The sequence below is a fragment of the Corythoichthys intestinalis genome, unplaced genomic scaffold, assembly GCF_030265065.1.
Source record: "Corythoichthys intestinalis isolate RoL2023-P3 unplaced genomic scaffold, ASM3026506v1 HiC_scaffold_52, whole genome shotgun sequence".
In the NCBI taxonomy this organism is placed as follows: Eukaryota; Metazoa; Chordata; class Actinopteri; order Syngnathiformes; family Syngnathidae; genus Corythoichthys; species Corythoichthys intestinalis.
This window is the reverse complement of record NW_026651621.1, coordinates 59012-69914: the sequence shown is the minus strand read 5'-3', so window position 1 is coordinate 69914 and position 10903 is coordinate 59012. Positions and strand designations below refer to the sequence as shown.

The 10903-nt window shown below is 37.4% G+C and overlaps 1 long non-coding RNA gene across 4 annotated transcripts; it reads left to right on the top strand.

Moving 5' to 3' along the window:
- Positions 1-4126: 4126 nt before the first annotated feature.
- LOC130911495 (uncharacterized) lies at positions 4127-10903 on the top strand. 4 transcript variants are annotated; one of them, XR_009062213.1, is made up of 6 exons: positions 4127-4615; positions 6073-6189; positions 6318-6470; positions 6680-10041; positions 10103-10282; positions 10393-10903. It is a non-coding gene; the product is annotated as an uncharacterized LOC130911495 (long non-coding RNA). The 4 variants fall into 4 exon arrangements; XR_009062212.1 differs by having other exon boundaries at positions 4128-4615; positions 6098-6189; XR_009062211.1 differs by having other exon boundaries at positions 4127-6189; positions 10125-10282.

Sequence of the window (10903 nt, the reverse complement as noted above, 5' to 3'; positions counted from 1 at the left end):
TACAAGACTCCTGACATAGTTTGTATATTGTGACTAAATATTGCCATCCAGTGTATTTGTTGAGCTAAACGAGTTGCTAAAATGTTTAAATACAGTTTCACCAAAGTCTTATGCGTATTTTGCATAATTCAGTGACGTGCGGTCAGGGGAGGCTCTGCCTCACCTGTCATCATGACAAAAAAGTAATTATAGCATTGATTTTTTATTCATATTTGTCCATTGCTCTTTATGTATGACTCATTTCAAACATTTTTATAGTCAAAATCGCTGAATTTGCCTATTTCCTGTTCAAATAAAGAAATGAAACGAGAGGTGCGGCAGCAACGAGTAAAGCCTCACCTCTGATTGCGCAATCCATAACAAACCGGGTTGATACATGGAATTGGAGCGTGCTGGTTGCCGTACATCTGCATGTCGCCATTATAATGTTTCCACATACGTTTATTTGACCTGATTTTCCACAGTCTGGCTAATGTCTTTATCCCTTAAAGTTTAATGTTTGTTAGCGACATATTTAGTTTTGCTGATGGGAAATAAAACCGCAGTGAAAAGGCACAGGCTGCGGCAGATAGTACTCTGCCGCACTGCAAAGGGGCGTACGTGAAACTAGACTTTCCGTTAAAAGTGGACGCGGTTAACACAACACCGGAGCTAAAAGGTTTGCTTCAAACTACGGGACAGAAGATAACTCGCGCTTTTCAAACGGACTGGTACACCGGAAAAGACTGGCTATGTGGCTGTCCTTCGAAAAATCGCCTTTGCTGCTTTCCCTGCCTTTTCTTCTCAACTTGTGCCAATGTCTGGACTAACACGAGATATTGTGACATTAAAAAACTACCACGAAGCCTCAGCAAACATGAGAGCTCGACCACTCACATTCAAAGCCTGATTGCTTTAAAAACTTTTGGAAGCTCAAGGATCGATTTGGCTTTGAAGAACAGCGGAAGCTCAACGGTAGCATCCTCAAGGCTAAGGTAAAAGAAAACCGAAAGAGTTTGAAAGACCTCATTAATGCAACCTGCATCCTAGCTAAACAGGAGTTAACATTTCGTGGTGAAAGCGTGTAAGCTCTTCTAAACGTGGCATATATGTAGAACGATTACATGGTTTTGCTGAGAAAGATGAAAGGTTAGCTAGACATTTGGACACGTCCACTGTGTTTTCTGGCATGTCAAACAGAACACAGAACGATCTAATTGAAGCAATCCTCTCCATTGAGGCGGAGAGATTTTTTTTTAAAGTAAAGGAAAATAAGGAGGACTTTTACAAAAAGGGCGTAGGTTTGCATAGGGACGGTAGGTACATAACACTACCAACTTTTCAGGATGCTAAAATTGTCCCCACAAACTTTTAATTAGCCTTACCTTTTTTGCATGATATAATGTTCAGTTATATAGAGAATTTAGATCTTTCAATAGTTCCATATGTTGTAAGGATAGAATTGACCCTACCATTATTAAGTGAATCATTTTCATTATGTTTATGTTTGCTAATAAAAACCAGACATTTATTCAGGAAGTTTTCAAAATGTTTCTTTAGTATTTTTTGAAAACAAAGGTTTGAATCGAACAGTGTATCATCTGAACCAATGCACGTAAAAGTTATTATCAGAAGATAAGGATTTATTTTGCATTGATCATTTTGCCTATTAATTAATTAGGTTCATATACATGAGAAATGTGGCCCTTTGCCCCCTTCATCCAATCTGTTTGGTCTAATTGATGTCCCGTCCCCAGCAAAAAGTGTACCTACATGCAAGTTATGCTGTTATATCGTCCCTACGAATGTTGAGACCAAACCTATGCCCTTCCAAAGTAACGCCGGTTTTTGTGGTGAAGGACAGGCGCAAGACCACAAACAGTTTTCATTTCAATCTTATAAAAAAAAAAAATAATAATAATAATAAAAAAAAGAGCTTAGACCAAGAAAAATACAATAGAATATTTAAAAACTCAATTTTGGCCTTAAATAAAATATTCTTTGTATATTCTTTTTGGACAAGCGTTCAGGAGGCATCCAAACCAGATGGCCGAACCCCCTCAGCTGGCTCCTCACAATGCGGAGGAGTAGCGGCTCGATCCTCCATCCCGGATGATCACTTTTTCACAATTATCCAAGAATGAACTCTTTACACTCTGCGTAGTAAAATCGGGGACGCGGCGTCCCCTTGATATGTGTTGGCCATAACGTCTGTTGTACCATAAAGAAAATAAATAATTTTTGGGCAGTACATAGACGAATAGTAGCTCTTTCATTCAATACCAGATGTCCTGACAGATCCAGATACCTGTTGCATTGTACCCAAATGAGTTTTCCGCAGAGCCAGGCGGTTTACCAAAAATTGACCGTTACCAAAATTCTTCACGATGACCGACGTAATTTTGACCATGTCGGTAAATTTGGTCATTTAATAAAACAAGTGAATATAGTCTTTTCATCCCGCTTTGACGCTGTGTTGTTCGGCTACGTTCGTTCCCCTTTAAGAAAGCAGTCAGTGTGTTTACATGTGAAGTCACGTGGTTATCAGGAAATCAAGCAAACAGCAGCCCAGTAGGCTAACGCTAGCGGCTAATGCTACAAGCAAACGTGATGGAGTCGGGCTTAAGGGAGCTTAGCCAAACTTTCACCCGACATTAAGTAGACTCTTGGCGGCCTCCAGGCAGGCTTTCACCCGCTTTCCTCACGATTTCATGAGAGGGTGCTTCTATTGCTTTCTACTGGCTGACGCTAGCGGCTAACGCTACAAATGAACGTGATGGAGTCTGATAGCGGCTCTAACCTTGTCAAAACGGCTGAACTTAATGAGTGGATTGGGCACCGACTGCATCTAGCAATTAGTATGTCGCGTTATTTTGTATCTGTGTGTGTGTGTGTGATTTCTTTGACAGCTTTTATGATGGTAAAGCATTCACCATAAATTATAATCCAACAGTGGGGCTTATAATATCACCATTTAATGGCCACCGCTATTTTTCTGTATGTGCTTGCTTTATTCTCTGTCATTACGGCCATCATAAAATCTTAAACGCTTCATTGGCATAAGAGCAATATAGCTTTAGCGTGTGTGTCTCTGTGGTGGGGGTGCATATGTGCGTGCATGTATTTAAAAAAATGCTCTGAAAAAAAGAAGAAAAAAAAAACAAAAAACAGAAACATTGAAGTAAAAAGCAAAAAGTAATAATGTCACATCAGCCATGAACAATAAGTTGTCTGTTTGAAGTGTACTGTTCAAGTCGTATGTCATTTGTGTTACAATGACATGTTTGCACAGTCGTCGTATTGATTTGTATAATGTTGTTCAAGTCATACTAGCTGTTATAAATGTTCACACTTGAATTCTTACTGTTTACAAGACATTTTCATATACTTAATGTTTAGACTGCATGTACAATTGTTAAACATGTTAAATTGAAAGCTGGTAAATAAAAAAGAGAAACAGTACAGAAAAGCAGTTTCTTTTCAGGTCAGTCACGTCAGCCTCTCGCCATAGTACACGCACACACACACCCACGCATCCCCCACCCCACACACACACAATTTAGTTTTTGTGTCTCAGTTTTTGTGTTTGTTTTTGTGTCTGTCTGTTTGTCAGTTTTTGTGTTTGTTTGTCTATCTGTCAGTTTGTATATTTGTTCGTGCCATGTGAGAGAATATTGTCAAAAGCTGGAGAGGTCATTAGCAAAAAGAGGAACCGGCTGAAACCAAATGCTGCTGAGATGATTCTGTTTTTAAATAAAAATGTGTGAAACACCCAAATCCCCATCCCAGTGTCACTAGCATTCTATACACCTACCATCAAGAGTTCCCTATTGCACAAGCATTTGCGTATTTCATTTAAAAGTAACACAACAGCTTTTTTTTGTTTGTTTGTTTTCATTATTATTATTATTATTTATTTTTTTTTTTTATTAATCTGGGGGAAGAATAAAGAATACATTTCAGGCTAGTGGTCAAACCCACTACTGCTCGCACATCAGACATAGTATATAACCACCATACCACCCACAGGTTTCATTGTTCAGATGACACTTGGTCATTTGGTTAGATGACAATTCAATATATTTTTGTCCAGAAGATGTCACCACACTGAATTGTGTCAAATGCCTCGTAGCACGGAACCATCTCAACACATTTGCTTCAGCGGTACAGAAAGCAGCGGTGAAGCAGTGTCGTCTGTCGTGACTCACCACACTGATTCGTGGCAAATGCTTCATAACACTGAATGAACCATTTCGACACGTTGCTTGATATATATTTACTGCTTCAGAAAGCTAAGGTTTCTCCATCACTAGTACGACCCTAATTTCCAAATGTTCCACGTGACGTTGAGACGTGTTTGATGCACGAATTCTTCTTTGTTTGTATGTTTGTTTTCTTTTGATGCACGAGTTCTTTAGAGCGTCATCCTCCAGCCTTTGTGTCGTTGGACGTGCGTGCGTGCGTGCGTGACGTAGTCAAGCTTGTGTGTCTGTCACAGAGCGAAAGAGGCTTGCGTCGTATTAAATTCTCCTCTGAAGTTTATCTGGCTGATCTTCTATCTGGACCTGAGAGATGAAGAAGGCACAATCGCTCCTTTTCCAAGCGTTGACCGTGCTTGGCATTTGGGCTTCGCTTGGTGAGTTCACGTTTTTATTTGACTTCAAGGTTCACTGCAAACGTTGTTGGGACTGGATTTGTTTCTTCAGATCATTAGGGGATCAATATAAAAGGGCATTTTATTGGCCCCACCTCGGGGAAATGTATACTTGTCAGATTACTAGACATATTAAGCAAACTGTCAGTCTCATTTGAAACAATGGAAACAATACATAATACATCCGCGGTTTTGAGACACTTTCTGATCCGACTGTGAACTTTTGAAAAAAGGGTGTAGTAAAGCCTATTTAAAACTAACGACTGACTTTAAGCATTGATATACCACTCATTTAACTCACTGACCGCCACTGACTGAAAACCTGAAACATTCACTTCGGTTTGCCTTGGAAGGCTGCAAATGGATTGGACGTCTAGCACCGTCATTGGCACAGAAACGTGAGAATCCATAGCCAGTCCTCCCAGTTAAGAATAAGCGCACTTCTGTTGTTGTCAGTAGTAAGCTAAACGAACCAAAATTATACATTAATACAAATGTATATATATAACTATTTTAAAACTATTAAAATTATTATGAATTAAAAAAAAATAACACTAAATATTACTATTAAATTGTATAATAATAATTTTAATTTAATAATAATAAATTTAATAAATTCATAATAATTTATTTTTTAATTTAATTTTATAGTATTATATAATACTATATTATTAGTAGTAGTAGTATTACTAAATATAATAACACTAAATATATAATACTAAGTATTGACTAATGGCAGTTAAATACTCTTGTAGTTTAGTTTTGGTTAGTTTTAGTTTTATACTAAAGGGTCATAGTATTTACCTATGATATAAATAAATATCTACTTTTTTTAATTCCATTATAATCTTAATGATTTTTTAATCAATAAATTATCAATAAACCCAATAGATTTGTATTAATGTATAATTGTATTTTTTCATATATAAATAAAATTAACATTAAAAAATAAAAAATAAATACATATATGTTACAGTTCTACATGGACTGAGGTTTTCAATGCAACGCTTCACATTCCAGGTGTTTTGTTTCACATTGCGAGATGGATAATTTTGTATGTGGTGCTTGTGTGTGTGTTTTGTCATAATGTATCAAACGTAGGAAGAGAATGTCCAAAAGACATGTGCTTCAACACAACAGAAAACTTAGCTCCAAAACCATTGTCTGTGATCTCAATTGATCTGGATCATGAATACATATAGGTTGAGGTGCTGGAGGGGGAGGGATAATTGAACTTTTAATGACCGAAGGGAAAACAAACAACAACAAAAAACCTGCAGTTGAACACAATCTTGATGACTTTTACAATTGTTGTTACAATATGATTAACACCCCCCACCAACACAAACCTATATAAAGACAAACCGAACACTTTAAAATGCAACTTTTTTTCACCTCGACCTATAACCTTACTCACCTTGTCTTCACTGATGCAAAAGCATCTATTGCACTTTCATATGACAGTTGTTTTGGAAGGGCACTTCTTTCCTGGACTTGGTGGGCTTGGACTTGGTGCTGATGTGGATAAGTTCGCTGTAAAATGACACATTTCAAAGGTAAAGCGTTGGTCAACAACATGTCACTTGTATTCTGCTTGCCTTTAGCCAAAGCATCGAAAGCGTTACTCTTTGCACATCCTAAGTGTGTGTGGGTGTGTGCGTGCGTGTGTGTGTGTGTGTTTCAGACAACCCTATGCTGAGAGCTACAAACTCTTTTGTGAACAAGTGATCCGTCAAAGGATTATCGTTGACAAAGAAGTGCTCAGAATGGACAAGCCAAGAAGGTTGTTCGTGAACATCGTGAAGAACCATGAGGATCTTGATGCTTCAGACTACAGGTAATTTATAAATATTCATACTAAAAAGTATTTTTTTTTTTTTTTTATTTAGTCTCTGAAAAAAAGCCTTGAGAGAACGTTTCATTTTGTTCTCTTTGGTGTATTTGTGTGAATGAGAAATATAAGCGCAAGAGTGAATGTATTATGTGGGAGTGTGTGATGTGAATATGTGTGTCTTGTGCTCATCTTTCCCTTTAACTTTGTTTCAGGCGGGATATGCTGAAAAGAAGATTGAAGTGTGATTTCCCCCAATTAGTTTTTTATGGGGAGAGATTTGTCTCAAAAATATTCTCACAAATGCTTTCGCGATTCACACATATCTTTTGTAGATGCACAAATATATCAGAGATTTTCACATGTATTTTCGAGATCCACAAATATATCCATGAGTTTCACATGTGTTTTTGTAATTCACAAGTATATCCTCGAAATTCACATGTGTTTTTTTTATGTAGTGCGTGCACTCATCATGAATTATTGTTTGTAAGCATTCGAATTGTATATGGGAATCAGCGGCCGAGTGCATTTATTTTTGAGACAAACATAACAAGAAACGGTCAAATTTTCTCACACAAGCGCATTCGCGATTCACACTTGTGTTTTTCGAATTCACAAATACATCCGCGATTCTCACAAATACATTAGTGATTTTCACACGTGTTTTTCAGATCCACAAATACGTCCGCGTTTTCCTCGTGTGTTTTTTAAATCCACAAATACTTCCGCAAATGTCGCATGTTTTTTTTAATGATGTGCGCGCAATTATCATGACTTGACATTTTTTAAGCATTCAGTTTTGCTTGTGAATTGCTGGAGCTGTGTTTTTTTTGTTTTTGTTTTTTTTTTTAAACAGCGAACACGCGCATTTCTTTTTGAGACAAACGTCACTCGATGTTTCACCAAGATTTTCTCACACACAGTAAACCAAGAATTTTCACGTGTCTCAAATAACCTCCGCCTCAGTCCGATAGGCGGCAGTATTGAGCGCATAGAAAGGTCAAAAGTGCCCATCAACACAGATGGCAAATGGTGTTCTACTTATGTAGCGCTTTTCCACCTTTCAAGGCGCTCAAAGCGCTTTACACTACATCGCCATCTACATACAGGTGACGCAGCACCAGGAGCAATGTGGGGTTCAGTATCTTGCTCAAGGATACTTAGGCGAGTTCATCAGGGCAGAGAATTGCACAACCTCTGGGTTGGGGGACAACTACTCTACCGCAGAGCCACGCCATCCCCATCCCCAGATCACATACGGACACCTAGCGGGTGACATTACACCGGGCAACAGATAAACAGGTGTCTTGGGTCCGTTGGAAAACCTACCCTATTCCATTTTTTGTTTTTATGTGTGTTAATAAAAAAAAAAAAAAAAAAAAAGAGAAATGAATCATCTCCCGTTTCCCAATTAAAAACTGCTAATTCAATAACGGAAACGAGACTTAATCCATTTTACCAATTAATGGTTTTGAGCTGAAGTCGAAAAACAAAATATGTCCAATATTTGTTTTTATTAACAACAAAAAAAAAAAAACAACAGCACAAATATGCCAGGGGGTTATAAACATTTCAAACATTGCACATCAGGAAAATAACAAAACAAAACAAAAACAAAAAAACGATGAATAATGCTGTGAGCAATTATTCACAAAGAGATTCAAGTTTTTCCACAAATATTGTTATTTTCCGCTTTTAGATTATTTGATTTTTTAAACAGATTTATGTAGCACACAGTCTCGTTATGAAAGTGAGAAAAAGAAGGTAACAGCTTGCTAAATTTACATTTGTGTAGGTAGAATTTCGACAAAATGACAAGATTAATAATAGAAACAATCTCTTTCTTGAGATTCTTATAGAAACAAAAACAAAAAAGACATTTTCCCATTTGAGTTTGAAGTCCACATGTGTAGGCTCCTGATTCTGAACTTGCAAAGTTCTTTCCAAAATTTATTGGAAAAAGAGCAGGTCCAAAAAAGGTGCTGAACTGTCTCTGTATCAATGTCCCACTTTAATTTTTTTCATGTAGTGGTTTGCAGGATAGTACTTATCTATAGATAATTTTGAAAGCGACTTCTTTGACCTTACTTGTCAACCGAAACATATTGGGGATAGTCCATACTTAGGCGTGGACCAAATGATATCTCCAAAAAGACTTAACATATGCTTTGGATCTAATCTCGTTCTGAAATAGAGATCGAGTATATCTATTCAAATTTTTGTTATGTAGTAAACATAATTTCCCCACACTTGAATTTAGTATATTTGGAGGAGATAAAGTTTGAAATGGCATGTTTACATTTCTGCACAGCATAATGAATCCTGAAGGAATCGCATCATCAACACTAGCATATTGCTTAGGTCTAACTGGTAACTGAAAATAATCCCAAAACTCCGCGTAAAACATAGGTGACATTAAAAAGTTGTGACACAAAAAGTGTCTTCTGCCTCTAATTGTCCAAAAATAAAGATTTGTTTTTGCAAAGAATTCAATGAGCCATGACCCGGAAGACGAGGCCTTATTGAAGAAAAACATCGTTTTCCGGTTCAAGGCTCATTGTAAAAGCGAACTCGGAGGAAAACAAATATTGGTCGTATTTTGTTTTTCGACTTCAGTTCAATAAATTGACATTGTAAAAACGGATTAAGGTTCGTTTTTCGTTTTTTATTTTCCAAAATTAGAAGGAAAAACAAACGGCCTCAAGGTACACGGACAGTCTTGATAGTTCTTGAAGTTTGGGAATCATACTTTTATAGTCTATGCGCTCAAAACTGCCACCTATCAGATGAAGGCGGAGGTTATTTGAGACACGTGAAAATTCTCGGCTTACTGTGTGTGAGAAAATCTTGGTGAAACATCGAGTGACGTTTGTCTCAAAAAGAAATGCGCGTGTTTGCTGTTAAAGAACACAGCTCCAGCAATTCACAAGCAAAATTGAATACTTAAAAAATGTCAAGTCATGATAATTGCACGCACATCATTAAAAAACATGCGAAACTTGCGGAAGTATTTGTGGATTTGAAAAACACTTGTGGAAAACGCGGACGTATTTGTGGATCTGAAAAACGCGTGTGAAAATCACTCATGTATTTGTGAGAATCGCGGATGTATTTGTGAATTTGAAAAACACGTGTGAATCGCCAATGCACTTGTTCTTGTTATGTTTGTCTCAAAAATAAATGCACGCGGCCGCTGATTCACAAATACAATTCGAATGTTTGCAAACAATAATTCATGATGAGTGCACGCACAACATTAAAAAACACATGTGAATTTCGAGGATATATTAGTGGATTACAAAAACACATGTGAAACTCATGGATATATTTGTGGATCTCGAAAATACATGTGAAAATCTTGGATATATTTGTGCATCGACAAAAGATATGTGTAAATCGCGAAAGTATTTGTGAGAATATTTTTGAGACAAATCTCTCCCCATAGTTTTTCACACCCCTTTCCAGCGCAACATGTCTGAAATGTTTTTTTTGTTGGAGACTTTATCATCAACAGACAAAACTTTTAGACAGGATACCTCAGTCATCAGGTACATCAGCTACCGACTCTACTGAGGTAAGACAAGAAAGTGACACTGAACAAATGGCTAGCACAACATCTGGTTGGAAATCCACAGAACAAAGAAGGACACTTTACAGTGCAGGGCTGCTATTGAGGACCATTCTAAGCGAATCACCCTCACTGAAATGCCCATGGCCTCCCACAGCAGAAGATTTAAATGTATGTGAAGCGAAAGCTGTTGTGCCTGTTGAACAGTACAATCGATTGGTGCAACAGAAGAACCAACACTAGCCGGGTATGTTGATATTCCTGATGATGTGAATCTAAAAGTTCTCTCTCTATGTCAAGACATTGTGTATCTGGAATGTCCATTCCTCCAACAAGTGATGCTCTCTTCCAACACAGCAAAAGGGCAAACTACGAGGCAGCAGTAATGCGACATTGTCTGACTGGTATGATGTGTGCCCCTTCACCAATTGGCAATGGATGGGACATTGAGGATGGTGAATTAACAGTAAAATGGATGACTAGAAATCCTGCCCCAGATAGTGTGCTACAGGTAATCCACTGTGGTTGCAAGATAAGCAAGTGTGAGACTGAAAGATGTTCATGCTTGTCTGCAAAAATGTCCTGTACAGATTTATGCCACTGCCAGGACTGTGAAAATATTTCAAAGGAAATGGGATAATGACACTGATGATACTGATATTGATGAGTAATCACCCACCATCTCTCCTATGTTTAGTTTCATTATCAAAATGTTACTCTCCATTTTAACACCTTTAAAACAACAACAAAAAAAGGCTCTTTTCCCTTTTCCAAAAAAATAGACCTTTGTTCAATTTGACTGCCAAAAAAGATGGATGTTCCAATGAAGTGCTATTGTTTTATTGAGAGTGCACATTTCATATATGTG